This window comes from Nansenia antarctica, assembly GCF_963989245.1.
Source record: "Nansenia antarctica genome assembly, chromosome: 3".
Lineage (NCBI taxonomy): Eukaryota > Metazoa > Chordata > Actinopteri > Argentiniformes > Microstomatidae > Nansenia > Nansenia antarctica.
The window spans coordinates 62543536-62551489 of NC_137688.1; the positions used below are offsets into that span (position 1 = coordinate 62543536).

General features: G+C 49.9%; 1 pseudogene across 1 annotated transcript in view; it reads left to right on the forward strand.

Moving 5' to 3' along the window:
- The first annotated feature begins 1264 nt into the window (after nucleotides 1-1264).
- LOC308154258 (exostosin-1b-like) overlaps nucleotides 1265-7954 on the forward strand; it is a 189393-nt pseudogene continuing 182703 nt past the window's right edge. Inside the window, exons 1-2 of the transcript in view lie at nucleotides 1265-1648; nucleotides 3570-4195. The product of the transcript in view is annotated as an exostosin-1b-like (transcript). The remainder of the gene's footprint in view (nucleotides 1649-3569; nucleotides 4196-7954) is intronic.

Below are 7954 nucleotides of genomic sequence, written 5' to 3' on the forward strand. Positions count from 1 at the left end.
AGGGAGAGAGAGAGGGAGAGAGAGAGGGAGAGAGAGAGAGAGAGAGAGAGAGAGAGAGAGAGAGAGAGAGAGAGAGAGAGAGGGAGAGAGGGAGAGAGAGAGAGTGCATGCACTTTGGAAACTACAGCGTTTTTTCCTCCCGAAAACTTTATTATGGCGGAATGTATTCCGTTATTATCCTCCACACGAAGATGACAATTAACCCTGGGGGATGATGAAACATGACTTGAAACAGAATTTCTGGACGTGATTTTTTTGAGTCGGTTATCGTATGGAAGTAGTCCATAGGAATCTGTTAGACCCGGGGCGTGACCAGGAGGGGCTCGACCGGAAATGAGGATTTTATTGATACTAAACCTCCTAATCAAAACTGTCCCAGAGTGACACACCACGGAGGTAAGGATGCTGCTCGCTGGCGTTTAGCCACATAGATTTCTGTTAATCAATTAAGAGGCCGATAAACCATTAATTAAGACTTAATTAATACATAATTACGTGTTAATTGAGGAATGCTGTTAATTCGAGATCGTTCTTTTAGGGGTTAACACGTTTCAACTACAGGTGTGTCTGTTTTTTGTTTTTTTTACCAAAGAGGCAACTTGTTTTCTCCATATGCATTGTTATCACACACACACACACACACACACACACACACACACACACACACACACACACACACGCACACGCACACGCACACAAACACACACAATCACATTTGGATGTTGCTGAAGGGGGAAGAGGGTTCAATTGATAAGTTAATTGTTGATGGTTTGATTGGTTGTCCAGAGAGAGACTCTGATTGGTGGATCCACATGTCAATCAGCAGTATCAGAGAAGATGTACGTCACTGTTCTCTTCATGTGTCAGCTCCCAGATCAACATGCTGACGATAACCATCACATGTCTGTCTTTGTTTCTGATCATCTGTAACAAGCCACTCATGTTAATAATAGCAATAATAATAATAATAATAGCAATAATAATAATAATAATATAAATTAAAAAATAAACAATAAAAAATAATTATTCATATTAATATCATTATTATATTGTTTTCTGTTCACACAGTGACTGCTTCCCTGACCATGGTCAGTGGATAGGACCCCCCCCCCCCCTCCCCTCCCCCAAGTCAGGTCCACCACCACCCCTGCCCCCGAGCCCCCCTGTCCCCCTGCCCCCCCCAGCCACCTGCTCCCTACCCCCACCACCCCTCCCCCCCGACCCCCTGTCCCCCTCCCCCCTCCCCCCTGCCCCCCCCGCCCCCATGCAGGCCAAGAAGAGATACCTGCTAGTGTCTGTGGGGGCCAGTGTTCTACTCCTCGCCTACCTGTGGGGCCTTCAGATCGACGACCAGACCCCCTACGCCCCCCCCGCCCCCCGGGAGCACCCCCAGACCCCCTACGGCCTCTCCCCTCAGCCCCAGGGCCCCCCCGGACCCCACAGGCCCCGCCAGCGCTGGCCGGAGTGGTCCCCCCCCCCCCTGGAGACGTACCTGGAGGGGGCAGAGCAGGAGGAGGACGGCCCCCTCCTGCAGCACCAGCACACCTCCCCCAGGGAGCGCAGGGAGATCAGGAACAACATCTACAAGAGCCGCCGCTGCCGCATGGAGACCTGCTTCGACGCCAGCCGCTGTGAACACGGCTTCCTGGTGGGTCAGGGGTCAGGGTCAGGGTTAGGGTCAGGGGTCAGGTCAGGGTCAGGGTCAGGGTCATGGTTAGGGTTAGGGTTAGGGGTCAGGATCAGGGTTAGGGTCAGGTTAGGGTCAAGGTTAGGGTTGGGGTCAGGGTCAGGGTTAGGGTCAGGTTAGGCAAGGCAAGTTTGTTTGTATAGCACATTTCCTACAACAGGGGCAATTCAAAGTGCTTTCCATACATTATTAAAATACAGCAAGAGGAGCATAGTAGGAAAATAAAAATGACAATGAATAAAAGCAAATATAAGAAGTAAATAGATAAAAAAGACAATAGTTCATGGATAAAATACATTTATAGAAGTGTTTGTGTTTAATCATAACTTCTGCAAAACATGAAGGTTTTTAGCTTAGATTTAAATATTTTAAGGGTTTGGGCCTGTTTGATTTCTTCAGGGAGTTTGTTCCAGGAGCATGTGGCAGCGTGACTGAAAGCTGCTGCACAGTGTTTTGTTTTCACTATTGGAATGATTAGCTGATTAGTCTCAGCTGACCTTAGGGGCCTTGCTGGAATATCGGTTGGGAGGAGATCTGATATGTATTTTGGCCCAAGACCAGTTTGTGATTTGTATGTAATTAGGAGTATTTTGAATTCAATTCTCTGAGATTCTGGTAGCCAGTGTAGAGATCTCAGGATTGGTGTAATGTGTTCAAACGTCTTTGTTTTTGTTAGGACCCTAGCAACGGCATTTTGGATGAGCTGCAGCTTACGAACAGCTCCTTTAGATAGGCCTGTTAGTAGACTATTATAATAATCAAGTCTACTTGAAACAAATGCATGGATGAGTTTTTCAAGGTCTTGCTTGGACATGAAACCTCTCATTCTTGTTATGTTTTTCAGGTGATAGTAGGCTGATTTAGTTATCGAGTTTATGTGGCTGTTGAAGTTTAGATCAGAGTCTAGAATTTCACCAAGATTTCTGACCTGTTTTTTAGTTTGAAGAGAGAGAGAGAGAATCAAGTTTTGCACTGACTTTTGTCAGGTGCACCAGATACAATGATCTATGTTTTGTCCTTGTTTAGTTGGAGGAAGTTTTGTGTCATCCAGGCATTTATTTGCTCAATGCAATTACAGAGGTTGTCGATAGGACTATAGTCGTTCGGTGAGAGGGCTATGTCGATTTGAGTGTCATCCGCATAGTTGTGGTAGGCAATTTTGTTCTTTTTTATGATGTGTCCCAAAGGAAGCATGTCGAGATTGAATAGAAGGTGGCCAAGGATTGATCCCTGGGGAACCCCACATGTCATTTTAATTTGGTCAGATACAAAGTTGCCAATGGAGACATAGTAGCTTCTGTCCTTTAGGTCAGGGTCAAGGGTCAGGGTCAGGTTAGGGTCAGGGTTAGGGTCAGGGTCAGCTGTACCCAGGGCTTCTGGTAGGTCAGAGTAGGGTCAGGTTTAGGGTCAGGGTTAGGGTCAGGGTCAGGATTAGGGTTAGGGTTAGGCTCAGGGTTAGGGTCAGGTTAGGGTCAGGTTAGGGTCAGGGCCAGGGTGTACTGCAAGGGATGTGGTTGTTGTATAACTGCTGGATTTTTAAATACTTTAATTCATTCATTTGTTCATTCATTCATTCTTTAATCCATCCATTCATTCAATAATCCCCCCCTTCCTCCCTGCTTCCCTCCCCCCCTCTCCCTCCCTCCTTCCCTCCCTCCCTCCCTTTTATCCATATCTTATTCATTCTCTTATTATGTTGTTAAATATTTAGCTATTTATTTTCTCTATAATATATATGTATCTATTCTTGCCATTTCTATTTACATTTTTCAAAATGTCTTACTATCCATCTTTTTTTTCATGCTATATGTAAAGCACTTTGAATTGATTGCCCCTGTTGTATGAAACATGCTGTACGAATAAACCTCACCTTGCCTCCCAGGTGTACGTCTACCCGGTGGGTAAAGGGGAGGTGGTGTCAGAGAGCTACCGCAAGATCCTGACGTCCATCGAGGCGTCGCGGTACCACACCCGCGACCCGGCGCTCGCCTGCCTGCTGGTCCTGGGCCTGGACACCCTGGACCGCGACCTCCTCTCCGACCAGTACGTCCACAACGTCCGCTCCAAGGTCCAGAGCCTGCCCACCTGGAACGACGGGCGCAACCACCTCGTCTTCAACCTCTACAGCGGCACCTGGCCCGACTACACGCCGGGCGACTTGGGTCTGGACCTGGGCCAGGCCATGCTGGCCAAGGCCAGTGCGGACACCGGCAACTTCCGTCCGCGCTTCGACGTGTCCCTCCCGCTCTTCCCCAAGGAGCACCCTCTGCGGGGCGGGGCCAAGGGTCACCTGACCACGCTGGACGACGTCCGTCCGCCCGACATGAGGTACCTGCTGGTGTTCAAGGGCAAGCGCTACCTGACAGGCATCGGCTCGGAGACGAGGAACGCGCTGCACCACGTCCACAACGCCGAGGACGTCGTCCTGCTCACCACCTGCAAACACGGCAAGGACTGGGAGAGGCACGCGGACGCACGCTGTGACCGTGACAACCGGGAGTACTCAAAGTAAGACACGCCCCCCTCCGCCCCCCCCCCCCCCCCCCTCTCTGTCTGTTTACCTGTTTGTCTGTGTGTTCGCTGGTGAAGTGTGTGTTGGTGTTGCACACGCGTGCACACACACACACACACTGTCTATTCGCTGGTGGTGTACCATATTTAGGTATCTATCCATACTGACTGACGCACACACACACACACGCACACACACGCACACACACACACACACACGACAGGGGGAAGGAGTCCCTCCATGTGCTGTGTCTTCATCAGAGGCGTGTGGTGCTATCACCATCAATCATCATACCTGCTCTGTGACCGGGGGTGGGGGGGGGGTGAGCGGGGGTGGGGGGGGTTGCGGGGGTGGGGCGGGTGAGCGTCTTAGCAATGTGTTGCTGATCCGGTGATTACCATGGGAACACTGCTGGCTGTGTGTGTGTGTGTGTGTGTGTGTGTGGGTGTGGGTCTGTGTGGGTGGGTGTGTGTGTGTTTGTGTGGGTGGGTGTGTGTGTGTGTTTGTGTGGTGTGGGTGGGTGGGTGTGTGTGTGTGTGTGTGTGTGTGTGTGTTTGTGTGTTGGTGTGGGTGTGTGTGTATTTGTGTGGGTGTGCGAAAAGCTACATGCTACCAGGCAGTTCTGCATCAACTGGAAGACAAAATGAAAGATGTTTCTCTGTGTGTGTGTGTGTGTGTGTGTGTGTGTGTGTGTGTGTGTGTGCAAAAAACAAATCATCAGACAGACAGACTGACATCAGACAGACAGACAGACATCAGACAGACATCAGACATCATACAGACAGACAGACAGACAGACAGACATCAGACAGACATCAGACAGACATCAGACAGACATCAGACAGACATCAGACAGACATCAGACAGACAGACAGACAGACTGACATCAGACAGACAGACAGACAGACAGACTGACGTCAGACAGACAGACAGACAGACAGACAGACATCAGACAGACAGACATCAGACAGACAGACAGACAGACAGACAGACAGACATACAGACATACAGCCATACAGACAGACTGACAGACTGACGTCAGACAGTCTTCTGGCGGTTTGGAAGTTGTTGCCTTGGAGACTCCCAGTGTGTCAAAGCGGTTACTGTTACCCACAAACCCCTCCCTCACCCCAGCGCTTGGAGGAGGAGCCTCTTATGTCATGTGATCACAGGTCACAGAGATCCAAGATGGCAGATGGTTTTGAAACACCCTTGTTTGGAGAGAAGCAGACGTGGACTGTAACGTAAAACAGATCGATTACCCAATACTTTTCATAACTGTTTTGAAGCATAACTCAAGTAATGCTTGTGTATGAGTGTGTATGAGTGTGTATGAGTGTGTATGAGTGTATATGACTGTATATGAGTGTGTTTGAGTGTGTATGAGTGTGTATGAGTGTGTATGAGTGTGTATGAGTGTGTATGAGTGTATATGACTGTATATGAGTGTGTATGACTGTGTATGAGTGTGTATGAGTGTGTATGAGTGTGTATAGATAGATAGATAGATAGACTTTATTTGTCATTGCTACAGTACAGGTACCAAACAACGAAATGTAGGAGGGGAGGCTCCCCTGGTGTTTAGGAAAGGAAAATGAAACACATTTTAGAAAAAGCATAGATGCATAAAATCACAAGAAGGTAAGGAGCTGGTTTACATCAATAGAGGCTATGTACACAATCCACTGTACTATACTGCACAGATAGTCAACTAGGGTTGTCATATTTCACAAGAAAGTATTTTTTCACATTATTTTAAAGTGTCACAGTTTGCAGGCTTGAAAATGTACATGTTTGTGCCTCAGCACTAGCTGCCATACAATCCGTCCGGACTGTCCTGGGCCCAGAACTTAGGCCTTTTCTGTGTTCAGGGCCTTGACGGCCCTGTGGTAGAAGCTGTCCTTCAGTCTGTTTGTCTTAGCGGCCGGGGTCCTGTACCTCCTGTTCGAGGGCAGCTTGACAAAGTGTTCGTGCCCAGGGTGGGTCGGGTCCTTGGAGATCTTGGAGGCCCTCCTGAGACAGCGTGTTTTGTACAGCTCCTCCAGAGAGGGGAGGGGGGCGCCGGTGATCTTCTGTGCTGTTCTCACGACTCTCTGTAGCTCGCTTCTCTCCGCTGCCGTGCAGCTGTGGTACCAGTTGGAGATGCCGAAGGTGAGGATGCTCTCCACTGCGCCGTGGTAGAAGGCCACCAGCATCTCCTTCTTGCTGTGTTGTTTCTTGAGGCATCTCAGGGTGTATAGCCGCTGTTGTGCCCTCTTGATGGTATGACTGTGTATGAGTGTGTATGAGTGTGTATGAGTGTGTATGACTGTGTATGAGTGTGTATGAGTGTGTATGAGTGTGTATGAGTGTGTATGACTGTGTATGAGTCTGTCTACCTGCCTGTCTGCCTGTCTGTCTGTCTGCCTGTCTGTCTGTCTGCCTGCCTCTCTACTTGCCTGCCTGCCTGCCTGCCTGTCTGTCTGTCTGTCTGTCTGTCTGTCTACCTGCCTGTCTGTCTGTCTGTCTGTATGTCTGTCTGTCTGTCTGTCTCCCTGTCTGTCTCCCTGTCTGTCTGTCTGTCTGTCTGTCTGCCTGTTTGTCTGCCTGTCTGTCTGTCTGCCTGCCTGTCTGTCTGTCTATCTGCCTGTCTGCCTGTCTGTCTGTCTGTCTGTCTGTCTGCCTGTTTGTCTGCCTGTCTGCCTGCCTGCCTGTCTGTCTGTCTACCTGCCTGTCTGCCTGTCTGTCTGCCTGTCTGTCTGTCTGCCTGCCTGTCTGCCTGTCTTCCTGTCTGCCTGTCTGCCTGTCTGCCTGTCTGTCTGTCTGCTTGTCTGCCTGTCTGTCTGTCTGTCTGAGGAGCAGTGCAGTAGACTCCCCGTTAACAGGATGTATTCATAGACTCTAAATGAGACTTCTCCCTTGTTCACTATCTCTTCATCCTGTGCCCACTCTCTCTCTCCTCCTCTCTCCTTCTCTCATTATGTCATGCCTTCCTCTCTTTGTCGTCTCTCACTCTCTTCCCCTCCCTCCTTCTCTCTCCCCCGGCCCTCTCTCTCTCTCTCTCTCTCTTTCTCTCTCTTTCCTTCCACCCTCTCTCTCTCCCCTTCCCCTATCTATCTCTCTCTCTCTCTCTCCCCAGCTCTCTCCCCTCCCCCCCTCCCCCTCTCTCTCTCTCCTCCTCCCCTCCCCCTCCCCCCTCTCTGTCGCGGTCTGTCTGCAGATCAATCATAGTAGCGAGACCGCCGGTCTTCCAGCCGTGGAAGAATTACTTCACACATTACAATGAGCCCGTCCTCCCATGTCTCCCTCCTCCACCAGCCTCCCATGCCCAAGGCTCAGCCTCGTCTTCAGCCTCGTCCTCGGCTCGGAGAGGCTGGCGGAGAGGCTGGTTTTCTACCTCCACCAGCCTCCCCTGCCTAAGGCACAACCTGTTCCTGAGCGCAACAGCTAGGCTATCAATATTTACAGTGTTAAATTATTTTGTGTGACTTTGCGTTAATGGCGACGCGAGGGATGAGAAGAATGTGTGTCTGGGAAATCGAACCCGCGTCGCTGTGGCAGGAAGTAACTGCGGGTGTTCACAAGTGTGGGGTTGATGTGTCGTTCAGATGGCTCTGCTGCATCTCTCTATCTCATTTCTCCATCTCCCCGTCTCTCTACCTATCTCATCTCTCCATCTCTCTCTCTCTCTCTCTCTTTCTCTCTCTGCCTTGCAGATCAGATCAAAAACGCTATCGACGGATTGATTTTCCGGCGCGCGCGCGCGTGTGTGTGTG